Source organism: Rousettus aegyptiacus, unplaced genomic scaffold, assembly GCF_014176215.1.
Source record: "Rousettus aegyptiacus isolate mRouAeg1 unplaced genomic scaffold, mRouAeg1.p scaffold_m13_p_1, whole genome shotgun sequence".
NCBI lineage: Eukaryota > Metazoa > Chordata > Mammalia > Chiroptera > Pteropodidae > Rousettus > Rousettus aegyptiacus.
The window spans coordinates 9,362,523-9,376,166 of record NW_023416284.1 but is presented as its reverse complement, the minus strand read 5'-3'; the positions used below and the strand labels follow the sequence as shown (position 1 = coordinate 9,376,166).

At 56.8% G+C, this 13,644-nt stretch overlaps 1 long non-coding RNA gene across 1 annotated transcript; it reads right to left on the bottom strand.

Moving 5' to 3' along the window:
• Positions 1-9,901: 9,901 nt before the first annotated feature.
• LOC107501792 lies at positions 9,902-12,660 on the bottom strand. The gene is made up of 4 exons (XR_001594868.2): positions 12,571-12,660; positions 11,236-11,283; positions 10,130-10,246; positions 9,902-10,008 (listed from the first exon to the last, which is right to left on the bottom strand). It is a non-coding gene; the product is annotated as an uncharacterized LOC107501792 (long non-coding RNA).
• Between the last annotated feature and the right edge of the window lie 984 nt (positions 12,661-13,644).

Here is a 13,644-nt window from a genome sequence, read left to right as displayed (position 1 = left end):
TGCAGTCCTCACAGTGACAGGCAGTGTAGGGGATGGTGGGACACAGAAGGCGAGTGAGGGGAAGGGACTTGCCCAAGGCCACACAGTGAGTCGGAGGCAGAACCAGGCTGCACATCCACGTGCCCCGGCTCCCATTCAGGGCTTTTTTTTTTTTTTTTTCATGAAACAAGTTTTCTTTGTGCTTAAGACACCCCCTGATCTGCAGCCTCTTCCAGAGACAGAGAAGGAGACAAAGGCAGATGGGGGGAGGAGGACGGAACGCCAGCTGGCAGGGGCAGACACAGGAGGAGTGGGTCTCCCGTGGGAGGCTGCCCCTGCCGCCTGAGCGGAGCGCTGGGGCCGAGCCGCAGGACGCCAGGCAATGCCTAGTCCGGTCACGGAGCAGAGGAAGGGCAGGGGTCCTCGCAGGGTGGCAGGGTGGAGTGCCGGGAAGAGGAGAGCTGGAAGGCCACGACACCCCGCCCAGAGGTCTGCCCCGGCAGTGCTTGGGGCGGGGTCTGGGGGGTCCTCACAGCCCTGGGACTCAGACTGGTGCAGAGCAGAGGGCAGTGTGTGGGTCTTGCTCCTGAGGACTCTGGGTGGGTGTGGAGGTCCGTGAGAGCAGCGTTGTGGGCAGTTGGGCCCTGAGGTGTGGCCTTAGTCTCCTTCTAGGGCCCCAGAGCCAGAAGACCTTCCTCATTGTGTCACAGGGGTGTGAGCCTGATGACTGAGGGCTCCCCTCACCGCGTTGTCCGGTGAGGCAGGCGAGCGCTAAGCCCTGAACCTGTGCCCCTTCCCCCAGGCCTCGCTGTAATTCCGCCAGACGGCCACTGTCATTTCCTCCTCGCCGGACGGATGAGGAAACTGAGGCTCAATCACACAGCCGGTATCGATTTCAGAGCCTCACGGCCTTATTCGGGCCCCTTCCGCTCCCTGAGGATGCCAGACCCTGGCCATGGGCCCGACCCCAGCAGGCCGGACTGGGGGCTGGAGTCGCTGTGGGGCCCTCTGACCCAGTGTGGGTGCCAAGGTGGCAGAGGAAGGTGCCTACCTGCCCCGCCTGTCGGTGGCAGGCCTCGAGCCACTGCATCCCCAGGAATCTCGGCGCATTCCTGTGGTGGGGGTGTGGCTGCCCCCGGGCTCTGTTTGCCCCGGGCCTGTGCCCGTTGCTAAGCAAGCCCCAGCTCCAGGCGCTGAGTCAGCAGGCCGGGCAGCCCTGTCACTCCGAGCAAATCTCCGGCACCAGGAAGGTGGTGGCTGCAAGGAAGAGGAAGCTCGACTTCCCGTGAAGGAAGGGGAGGGGGGGCTGCGCCTTGGGGTTCACACCTGGGGACACAGGCTGGGAGTCCCGGGGTGGGGGGCGGCGGTTAGGAGGAGATCTGCACGGGGGGAGGTCAGGAGCTCCCGGCAGCGAAGGCGAGGGCAGCGGAGCTCAGGCCCAGCGTGAGGACCTCAGACCGAATGAGAGGCAACTGGTGCCTCCCGCGTGCCAGGCGCCGTGCTGGCTGGTCGCTCCGTTCTCTTATCTCGCGTAATAAAACCGGCTCGCCGCCATCATCCTCCACCGTTCGTGCGGGGAAATCGAGGCGCGGCCAGGTCCGCAGCGAATGAAGGGCACGGACAGACCTGTGACAGAGGTCCATGCTCACTATGCGGGGGGCAGGTGGGACCCCCGTTCCATCGGGCCTGGCTGTGGGAGCCCGGACTAGCCCCTCCCCCTGGGCCTCAGTTTCCCAACTCTGTTGTACTCAGCGGAGGGTCTCTCCAAGCTGAGGGACAGCAAGGGAAAGTGAGGGCCCCTGGACTTCCTCCTCAGCGCTATTTGCTCTTGATTAGAACCAGTCACTTCCCCTGTGGGTCTCACCCTCTGGCCAGACTTTGATCTCCTGGCAGTGCCTGCCTTCTGATGCCTTTATCTTTCTGGGCACTGCCCCCGGGCACCACCTCTACCCCACCCCGCTCTGGCATCCAGAGGGCGGAAGTCGGGGGCACCTCGAGAGAAAGGAGAAAGGCGGCGGAGGGCCGGGTGCCAGGAGGGGTGGGGACTTAGGGGGTCTTGGACATCAGCCTTGTGGTGCCAGTTCTGGTCCTCCCCACCCCACTCCTGCAAGTCTCCCTTAGGACAGAATTGACCGGTTGTGGGCACTGGGCGCCAGGATAGGGCAGATGGGGTGGGCGGAGTGGGGAGTGGGGGCCAGGAGGCCAGGAGTTTCGATGACTAGTTTTGGTGGCTTTTTTGATAAGAGAAGGAAGGAGCGGTCAAAGGCCGTGGGAGCCGGGGCTGGGCCGAGGCGCGAGGGGGGCCAGTGGCGCTGATTCTCAGCCCGCTTAGCGGGTTTCGCGCCACTTCCTTGGCTCCCCTGTCAGGCTTAGGGGGAAGGACGCAAACAGGCGATGATCTAGGGGGTCAGGGCTGAAAGAGGACGTGTCTGTGGCACTTCCTCTGAGATGTGCGCCCCAGCGCTGATGGGCTGGGCGCGTTCCTGTCTGATGCGGGAAGTTCTGGCCTCTGCCCTGGGAATCACCTCTCTACTCTGAGGAAAGGAGACACACTCCATTCCTGGAAAAGCCCCCCAATCTGCTGGAGGCGTTACTGCCCCCTTCGCTCGGAGGACTCACAGTCCGAGGGTGGAGGCAAGCAGGCATGGATGCTAACCCGAGGCTAACCGGCAGGACAGCGCAGAGTCCAGTCCTTTGCCTGCTGGGCCTGCAGGCCGATTTGGAGGTAGAGAAGGCAGACTAGGGCTCCCCATAACACACACACGAGGGATCAGCCTGGGGTCAGACCCCGGCTGGTGGGCGTGGGGGGATCTCTGTCAGACTGGCCTCGAGGCACATTTCAGGCTGTGACATGAGGTGGATCCTCTGTGCAAAACAGTTATTACCGCTCGCTCCTCCGGCTGCCGAGACAGGGAGGGTCTATTACAGGGTTGGAGCTGCAAGCAGCCTTCCCTCCTCACCCCACTCCGCCCACCCCCCCCCCCCCCGCCCACCGCACACATGCGCACACCAGGCACAGACGCACGGAGACAGGCAGGCATGCTAGTTGTATGATTCTGAGCAAGTCCCTTCACCTCCCTAAGCCCCAGTTTCTGAGGCTATTACAAGGATCAGAATAGTGTGCACCCCTGGATATACAATACCAGAGGGAGGCAGTGCCTCCCCCTCCCACCGTTCCCTTGCACTGGGACTTGTAGACATGGGCACATACGCATTCTTACACACTCACCCGGGTACTCACATATGCCCGCCCAGTCCCGCTCAGAATGCCCTTTCGCTCATACACAGCACGCCCACATAGCCTTGCTGGTAAACCTTCATACGAGCATACATACACATATTTATGAAGTTGGAGGACTGTGGCAAGGTTTTCAGGACCCCAAAAGGGGCTCTCACCCCCCACTAGCAGCATTCTGTCTGTCTGGGGTGGACTCTCAAGTTAGCCAGACCCCAGGCAGGGTCCTCAGGCTCAGTGCCTTTTACCCCTTCTCCCAAGGAAAAGCCGACTTGGCAAAGGGGGGAGGTTGCATGTGAGAGACGTGTAGATCTGACTTCAGATGCCAACTCCAGCCCTGAGTCTCGGTTTCCTCATCTGGAAAATGGAGAAGTCGGTTTGTCATTGAGAGGTCACAGGACAGGGGGTGGATTCTATGAGCAGACCTGTATCAAGTGTGATATGTATGAAGTGCCCAGGACATAGTAGATGTTCGATAAATGCTGGCTGGATTGACTTGGGAGGCAGGACTTTCCTGGAGTATGGAAGATAACACATATTATTAGGCTTATTCAACAAACCTGTTATGATCCAGGCTTTGGGCTGACCCCTGGGGCCTCAGATTTAGAACAAAGCAAAGCAGAGCCAAACCCTGTTTCCTCCCTTCCTTCAAGATGCTCACCCAGTACTGGAGATGACAAGTCAACAGTCAGTTTCTAGTCAGACTAGGGTGTGCTGGGAAACAGGGAACAGAGTGCCCCAGGAAAGCATGGAGTGGCCACTTATCAGGCGGTGATTGTAATCCGGTGACTTTCCCTCTGAGATTCAGTTTCCCTATCTCTAAAATGGCCACGAGCGTAACCAGCTCACTGGGCCGATGTCCATGTGTTTGAGGCGCCAGGTGCAGAGCTCACAGAGCTCACTGAGTGGGAGGATAATGATTCTGTGTGGTTGCTGCCTAGAGTCCCTTCTGAGCCTGTGCTGGGGACGGTCTGACGGTCTGGGACGAGGCTGTCTGTTTCCATAGCAGAGCGTGCATTTCCGCACCAGGAACCCATTCCTGTGGACCCCAGATCTCAGGGGCAGGGAGTGGAGCTGGGGAGAACCCCCAGGATGTGCTTGTCCATGGGCAGACAGGGTCAGCCACCCGGGTCTGTGCATTTGTGGCGAGCGTAGATTTGGGGAAGTAGCAGAGATGTGCGTACCCTCAGGAGGCCCAGTCTGATGGGAGAGGCACAACCCATCCGCCCAGGAGGATCCAGTCAGAGGGAGGCAGCGGTACAGCAAGTCACCCTCTGGATGACCTAAGACATTTCAGAATGTCAGAGCTGGGAGGCCCTTAGAAATGTCTCTCAAGTCACCAGGGGCTTGTCCTGGAGAGACCTACTCAGGATCACAAGGGTGGGCCTTGCTGTGTGGGTATGGTGGGGGGGGAGGGGGCGGGGCGAGGATAGGAAACTGAGACCAGAACGAGATGCTGGATTTACTGAGCTCTGGGACCCTGAGCAGAGCGCCAGCCTGACTTTTCTCATTTGCCTTCCTTTCAGGGTTGGTATGAGAACAAAAGATGATGGATGTGAGGCAGGTAGCCCAGTGCCTGGCACAGAGATAAAGCTCGGCCTCCTAGCTTTGATTCTTATTAATCATTCCTGTTATGAGCCACCACCGAGGCTTCCCGGCAGGTGGTAGTGACGGAAGGCTTTCTGGAGGAGGTGACTTTTGAAGGCGGCTTAAGGGCAGGGTAGGGGACAATGGGACTTGACAAGGAGGCCTGGGCTGGGATCCGAGGGGAAGAACAAGCAAACTGTTGGCAACGTGTGTCCCGCCCACCACTCCAGGATGCCCCGTCCCCTGTCGTGGTCCCCAGGGCCGCCCCCGTTTCCATGGCGACGGGGGCCGCCCCTCCACCGGGCCCCTGACCCCTTTTACGATGCGCAGAGGCGGCTCCTCTCAGTGGGGAAGGGACTCGGCTCCGCAGTAAACCGCACGCGGCGACCCTCAAAGGCGGCACCTGCGGGCCGGAAGCCAGGGCGGCCCGGGCGCGAGACAGCAAGGGTGGGGGGGGCTGCTGCGGCAGGGGCTGGGCCGCCCCACTCCCGCCCCCTCCCCGGTACCCCTTAATTCACCCGGACCTGCTCTCGGGCGGGGGGTCGCCCGGCCTGCAGGGCGCCACAGTTCCAAACCTGCCGGCTGGGTCGGCTCTATTGTCTCGCTCCGTCTTCCCCTCCCTCCTGCCTCCTCCCTGTCTCTCTCCTCTTCATGTGGCCCGGCTTCTTCCGGGGCTTTTCTGGGCTCCCCCTCCCCCCACCAACCCTTCACCCCCTGTCCCGAAGTTTCCACCTCTATCTCTGCGCGCGTCTCTGCCCAGATGTTTGTCTCTCAACAGCAGGACCAGGAAGGGGAGGGGACTGGATGGCCTCAGGCAGGGACTTCCAGGGCTTGGCGGTGCCCTGGTCCCCAGCCTCCATCCCCAGCCTGGGAGGCACTGGTCAGTCTTCTCTTAAGGAATCAGGAGATAAGTATAGAGGCTGGATTTTTTTTTAAATTATATATTTACTTTTGAATAGGTCATTGATGCATATGGTGAAAAATACAAACAGTACACGGGAATAATACACAGAAAAGTAGCCAACCCCTCCCCCTCAGGCCCGAGGTTTTCAGTTTACACTCACGTACACACACCCCACACTGCGCACAAGCTCCTCAAGGCAGGGCTGCGTCCAAGTCCCTGGTCCCCTCATGCTCAGCACAGGATTCCGGACAATGTGTGTCAGAGGTCACACGTGTGTCCATACACACATACACATACACGCACCCCTACCCAAGGCTGGCTGAAGTGCCCCTCAGGGGGCTCAACCAGGTAATATGTGAACTGAGGCAAGTCTGGACCAGTGGCTGTGGCATGATGGATGGGATGGCGGACAGATGGATGGATGGGCTGGTGGACAGACTGACAGACAGATGGGAGCTGCCAGGAGGTTGCTTACTACCTGGCTGGGCAGGGCTGTCTTGAAAAGTGATGGATGGGCCGGGCTGATGGGAGAAGGAAGGAAGTAACGGTGGAGAGAGGGCCAGGCAGACTGACAGATGAGGGAGACAGATGAGGGGGTGAGGGATGGATGTGTGGCGGGGCGGAGGAGTGACGAGAGACCCTACTGAGAGAGGTGACAGAGTCTTGCTGGGGAGGCTGTGGTAGAGATGACGCATAGGACTGGGTGAGGATGGATCACTCACTGCTGGTCTGGCTGCAGACGGAAAGACGGACAGATGGACTCACAGATGGATGAGGAGGAGGAGCTTGGAAGGAGTGACCAGGGCCCTACCAGAACTGGTTGTTTGGTTGATGGAGATGGCTAGACATATGGAGGGAGACAGGACAGGAAGGAAGGTCAGGGGTGGGGTGGGGTAGGAGCCCCCTGCACTGTCCTGAGGTAGTCCCTACAGAGCCCCCTAGACCTTCATGCCTGGACAGGTGTGTGCATGTGTGTGTGTGTGTGTGTGTGCGCGCACGCGCACGTGCGCACAGTGCTGGGGCCATGGCTGTGTCCCCAGTATGTCCGTAGACTTGTGAGGACCCAGGTCTGGTGATGGCCGAGGGAATAAGGGCGTGGAGTGCGGGGTCCCTGCTCTTTCCTCGGGGGCTGGATGGGGTCGTGGTGGTTTATCCAGAAGGGGGCCTTGGGTTGGATTCTGGTGAATGGGGCCTTGTGTGCCAGTCACTGCTGTCAGGGAGGGGAAGGGGCTGGGGTCTCGGAGGGTCTCAGAAAACAAAGAGCAATTTCCCTACCCCTCCTACCTTTCTGTTCCTCAGCCTCCACCAGGCTGGCAGCCAAACTGTCAGGACGCAGGAAGCGGGGTGGCACCTGGCAGGTACTGTGCCAGCCCGGGCCCCCAAATATGGTATCAGTGATAAAAATAATCACAGCTGACATTTACAGAAGACTTGCCATGTGCCAGGCATTGTGCCAAGAGTTTTTCACACTTTCACGCCCCCTCCCCCCTGCAGGGTGGGTACTGCATTATTTTTATCCTCACTTGACCTAGGAGTGTGACGCTCCTCCCCCAGGTCTCACAGGAAGTGGTGGCCTTGGGAAGCCAGAAGTGTGCCCTCAGGCCCTGGCCACCCACATCTGAGTTGCCCTTGCTGCATCTGCCCAGGAAACCCTGGTCGTCAGGCCGGGCCATCAGAACACAGGGCGAGGAGGGTACCAGAAGGGATGGAGGGAGGTCGCGCTGTTAGCTGAGTAGCTCTGGGTGCCAGAGAGCTTGGTGAGCTTAGATTCGAATCCTGATTTCGCACTTACTTGTGTGACTTTGAGCAGTCCCTTCATCTGTCTAAGCCTCAGTCTCCTTGTCTGTGAAATGGAGACCATGTTGCTCACAGGGGCTGTTGTGAAGATAAAACAAGATAATGTAGAGAAAGCACCGGGCAGGTCAGAGCACCCCAGGGCTGCACTGCAGGATCCTGGAACTCAGGTGAGGCCGCCGGGGCCCTGGCACTGGCTGCCCCACCCCCCGCAGCAGCGGGAATCCCCCGCTAGTCCCATTAGTTGTTGTCCCAGGATTCACCATGGGTCTCTGGGTGAGGCTGAGCTCTGTGCTCGACACATGGTAACTTGTGCTGTCTTCACACCTCTCTAAGCTGGGCAGCCACTGTTTCCCACCCCGATGAGGAAAGGGAAGGAGAGTGGAGAAGAATCTAGCTCAGATCACACTGTGTGAGTTCTCGGGACCACCCTCTTGGGAAGCCACCTCACTGTTTGCTCAGTGCCGGGGGAGGTACACCATGAACAAAGCTGGCGGCAACCTGGCCCTCTCGGAGCTTCCGCACTCGGGGTGGGGGGAGACGGACAATAGACAATAACCAATAATATGCAGAATGTGGCTGCTAGTGGCAGGTGCAATGGAGAAAAGCAGAGCAAGGAAGGGAGACAGGGAGTCCAGGGGTGGGGTGGGGTGTAGCCATTTTAAATACAGTGGTCAAGTCAAGCATTGCAGACGAGCTGAACTTCAAGCAGGGAGGGATCCGAAGGAGGTGAGGGAGCCAGTCCTGAAAAGTTGAGGGGGGAGGGAGTGGTCCAGGTAGAGGGAACAGTAAGTGCAGAAGCCCTGAGGCAGAGCTGCCCTGTTTCTGTACCCCAAATGTACTCATCCCCAAGGTAGCCATGGCGCACCTTCCATGCAGTGGACATCCTGTGGGTACTGCCTTGAGGTCAAGTGATCAGCTGAGAAGGAGGGGGTGCCGAGCTAGGGTTCTAGTCTTCGCGCTGTCTCTGTGACCCTCAGGAAGTCCTTTCCCTTCTGCGGGCCTCAGTTTCCTCCTTTGTAAAATACAGAGGTTGGACTTTATCTCCCAAGACTCCGTTTCACAGGACATGATGTGGCTAGTTCCTCATGCATGGTCAAGGGCGCCTGGGGGCTTCCGGGTCAGAGCAAGGGCTCCGTAGATACTTCTGCCCCTTCAGGCTTGAGCATATGTCTCTGACTTCTCTGAACCCCAAAGTTCTCCTCTGTAAAATGAGGGTAGAGGCCATTCATCTCAGAGTGCTCGGGTGCATGATATGAGGCAGTCCTGCAAAGCTCGCAGTTTAGGGCCAGGATCATAAAGGAGCTCAACAAGTGGAAACCACCTGTACTCTGGTTTAGGGCCAGGTTAAAGCCTGGCTCTCAGGGAAGGGAGAAAAGCGAGCAGTCTGGGATGGTCAGGAAAAGCTTTCCGGAGTGTGTGCGGGGGTCTAAACTGAGTTCGGAAGGACAGGAGGATGTGGCCAGATGGGGAAGGGAAGGCAAAGAGGAATGAAGGAGCCAGGGGCCGAGGAAGTGGGGGAGATCTCCGAATCCCGGCGGCGGGTGGGCGGAAGGCGGTGCCCTAATTCGCCGGGGCGGCCTCAGGTTGAGGCCCCGCCCCTTCGAGGCTCCGCCCCATATCCAGGCCCCGCGGGCAGGATTTGCCCTGAACCCACTTCAAAGGGTCCCAGGAAGCTCGAGCAAGCCCCAAAGGAAGCGGCACAGCCTCTAACCCAGCTCTGGGGGTGGGGGAAACCCCGCAATTATGGGGGGGTCTTCCTCTCACTCTGCCCCCCTCCAAATGCGGGGGCCCATATTTAAGTTTCTCCTCCTACCTCAGACCGCCTCTAAATTTAGGGAGGAGAACTCAGCAAAACTTCTGGGCAGGCAAGTTCACCCCAAAAACCTCACCTGAAAAGCTAACACTGAGTTTCACTTTGCGGCTACAATTGGGGAATGTTATTTTGAAAAAGATGGGGCCCTAGTACCTCCATGTGTGTGCAACCCACAAACATGTTTACTGAGAGCCTACTGTATGCCAGGCTCCCATAAAATAAAACTGGGGCTCCCTGCTTAAAAGAGAGGGACGGTGAGGAAGTCATTATAACACAGTGTTAGATTTGTTCCAGGGTGAAACGATTCATTTGACCTGGGAGAGGCCGCCTGGCTTTTTCAGAAATGACTTTTGATGGTGAAGGTAACACTAAGATTTAATGCACACTCACTGTGTGCCAGACACTGTGCTAAAGGCTTTACGTATATAATCTCATTTAATCCCCACAGCAGCAGTCCTGGAGAGTGAAAACCATTATTATCATGCCCATTCCACAGACCAGGCAGCTGAGGTTACAAGGCTTGTTCAAGGCCACACGGCTGGTTAAACAGCAGAATCTGCGGGACCCACCATTCATTCATTCATCCACTACATCTGTTTTGACGCATAGTATAGACCAGGCGCTTGCCTACATGTGGGGGCTCCAGTGTTCTATGTTGCTCCAAGGTAGGTCTCAAAGAACGAGTAGGAGTCGCTGAGGAAGAAGGAGCATTCAGAGAGAGGGTACAGCTTGGACGAAGGCACACAGGTGTGAAAACACCTGGTGTGTTATAAAAAGAGCAGGTGGGCCAGGCCCTGGGGCGAGACACACTTACCTTCTGCCTCTGCCGTGTACTAGCTGTGTAACTTTGGGCAAGTCGGGTCTCCTCTCTGAGGCTCACATTCTTTACCAGCAACACTGGGAACAGAATTAGCTTTTCCTTCCAGGGCTGCTGGAGGATTAAATGAGATCACAACGGTAAAAGGGGTTTGGCACATAGTAGGTCTTCAAGAAATGCGAATTGATAAGAATGGAGGGAACTGATTGAGAGCGTCACCATTGAATGTGAGTATCTATTGAGTGACTGCTGTATGCAGGGCACTGTTCTAGCTAGTGCCAGCAATGCAAAGGGATGTTGGATTCATTCCTGGCCTTGGGCAGCTCACGGTCCAGTTGGAGAGACAATTCAGAGGCTCCAGAACACAAGAAAGAGTTCAGCTGGCTGATGCCAGGGTCTGGGGTGGGGGGGGGGCATTTAGTATGGAGGCTCCAGGGGCTCAGGGGAGAGCATGATCCCTGGGGGCATCACTGAAGCTGTCATTAGACTGGCACCAGAGAGCGGCCACGGCATTCCAGGCAAGGGCACAGTTCTCTGCGTTCTGTGGAATTTAGTGCTTTGAGAGGCAGTGAGCAACACAGGTAGCTGTGAAGGTGTGTGCAGATCCAGACCGTGGGCCGGAATGCCAGCTGCAACTTCCACGAGAGTTTGCTCCTCTGCAAAATGGGGACAGTAACAGTGCCCACCTCATGGGGGTTTGATGAGAATTAAAGGGGCCAGCACAGGTGAAGTGCCTGGAACAGGACCTAGCTCAGAGTAAGCACTTCATAAGAGTTGGACATGAGGATTTTTTCTGATGCTCTTGGCCAGAGGCAGACACTAGCCAAAGGTGGGATGGGTGAAATCATCGTTTCAATGTTAATCTTTTCTGTCTGCTTCCCTGGCCCCCAGCAAGTCCTAGAAAAGGCTGGGGGCTGTAGGTAGGGACCAGCAACCACACACAAACACGCAGGCTCCACCTGCCTGTACCAGAAGCTTTGCTTGCTGCCATGGCACTCAGGCCCTGAGGGTTCTTCGGGGCCTTTATGGGATAATTCGATCTCCATTAGGGCTTATTATGTCACTATGAATACCACTATTTGTTGCTGCTTTATAAGACTCACCAAAGAACTTTCCTTCCCAGCATCTGGTCACCCTGAGCGGGAAGGACTCTGGGTTGAAACAGGAAGAGAGAGGAGAGCGTGTCACCGAGTGAGTGACTAAAGACCAAGCTGCCCACACTCCACACCCTCCTGCCACCTCACACGTCGCCCCTTCCCACAGATCTCTGCTCACATTGCATGTCGCAGATGAGTGACACCCAGCTCTGCACTCTCAGCCCCTACCTGGGCACATACCTCCTGGCACAGAGCCACAGCCTGCTCATACTCCGGGACATGGGCTCAACCCAGCAGGGCCATGCACGGAAACCCACACATGCCACACAAATGACTAATCGACACCACAGACTTTCATGCAACACAGAACTTGCCATCACCTTCATTCACTCATCAGTTCCTTCATTCAGCAAAGGTTTGCTGAATACCTGTTATGTGTCAGACACTGTTTAATACAGACAAAACCCTGTCTTCTCGGAGCAGAGCCTACAAATGGCATGTAACATACAGGTACGGAGTCTTACATACAACACACATGAAGTCTTACACTCACCACACAGTGTCCATAGCCCAGAGTTTCAACACAACATGAGAAACGCTTATCCATACCATCTACTACACACACACACACACACACACGCACGCGCGCACACACTCCATGTGCCATCTGAGGTGCCCTGTGCACACCACGTGCCCCACCCGCCACGGATCGTACTTCCTCTGGCTGCGCTGTGCGTAGTTGTAATAACAGCTGAGATTTAACAAGTGCGCTCCATAGTCATGGCCCATATGGTTTTCATGCATGACCTTATTTGATCTTCACAGTAACCCTCTGAAGGAGGTTTACACATCTTCCAGGTGAGCAGACTAAAGCTCTAAGGAGTGAGATGTCCAAAAACTGCAAGCTGCCTTCTCGGTCTATGTTCTTGGCCACTGCCAAGTAGGACACACTCACACACAAATCCTCTCCTGCCCACACATGCTCACACACCAGTATGTCTACACACACTCACGCACCAACACATCCACACACATACGCACCAACACATCCACACACATAAACACCAGCACATTCACATGCATTCACACACGTTCACACACATACATCAATACATTCACACATACACACCAACATATCCACACACCAACACATACACACATGCATACACCAACATGTCCACACACACACACTCTCTCTCATGAACTTTGCACACTCACACATTACATTGTCAGATGACCAGGACTCTCCTCCCACCATCTTGTCAAAGGCTTTAATCACACTAGCCCAATACCTGTAATTAACCCTCCCCCACTTCAGGTTAGATGCCCGGACCCGCTTACGGAGGGATAGGCGCCAAGGCCAAGAGGCTGAGATGTCCACATCTGGCAGGGAGGACCTGGGTACAAGAGCCATCCTGTGAAGCTGTTGGGCCAGCAGGTCCTGGGGAGTCAAGGAGAGGACGGGGTCTGAGGGGAGGAGGCGGGCAGAGGGGGCTGGATCCTCCCAGGAAATCACGCCTGCTACAGCTGCTCCTCCTGGGCTGGCTAAAAGCCTGTTGGGCAACAGCAGCTGTGGGTGGCCAGGCCAGCGGGCCAGAGGACATTTCCCATTTGTTTCACTGCTGCCAGTGCTTTCGTCAGGAGGGAAGATGACCTCGTGTCTGAGGAACCTTTGGGGAGAGGACCCTTGAAGGGGCAGATGGAAGGCAGGTGTCCTCCAAAGTGTCAGACCAACTGATTCTGCCATGCCAGGGTCAGGGGGGTATGTGCTCTGCACAACAGCCCCTTGCCCACCCTTCCCCAGTTTGGGGCAGTGGTTAAAGCAGACACTGCTCGGATTCAAATCCTGGCTCTATTACCTTTGGATTGTGCAACCTTTGGGCATGTTAAACCCTCAGAACGCATTTCCTCTTCTGTAAAATGGGGATGACGCTATCTACCTCCCTGATGAGAATTAGATGAGATAATGCATGTCTGACAAGTGTCTAGAGGGGGCTGCTCCAAGGTTACTGTCTTTTTAGAGGCGTCTGAGCAGAGACGCTCTCCCCTACTTCAGAGGTCCTGGAAGAGAGACATCCGGGTCTATTTTGCAGCTCCCCCATGCTGCTAAGGAGGCAGCTGCTTTTTGGCCCCCAGCTCATTTCAGCTCAAGCCTTCAGGCCAACCTTGAGCCTGGTCTCAGAGGGCAAAGGGTGAGAGTAAGGATGGCTCAGCGCAAAACGCCCCCTGCCCAGTGTGGAAGATCCCGGGTCAGAGACCCCAGAAGACTAGCACTGGGGGCGCTGGCTCTTTGAGGCTTTCAAATGTTGGAGGGCTCGAGGGGCGCAAGCGAATCCAGAGGGCCCCACGATCTTCCCCCAAACCTTTGGGACTTCCCCTCCCTTCTCTCCCGGTGCCAGCCCGGCCCCTTTAAAG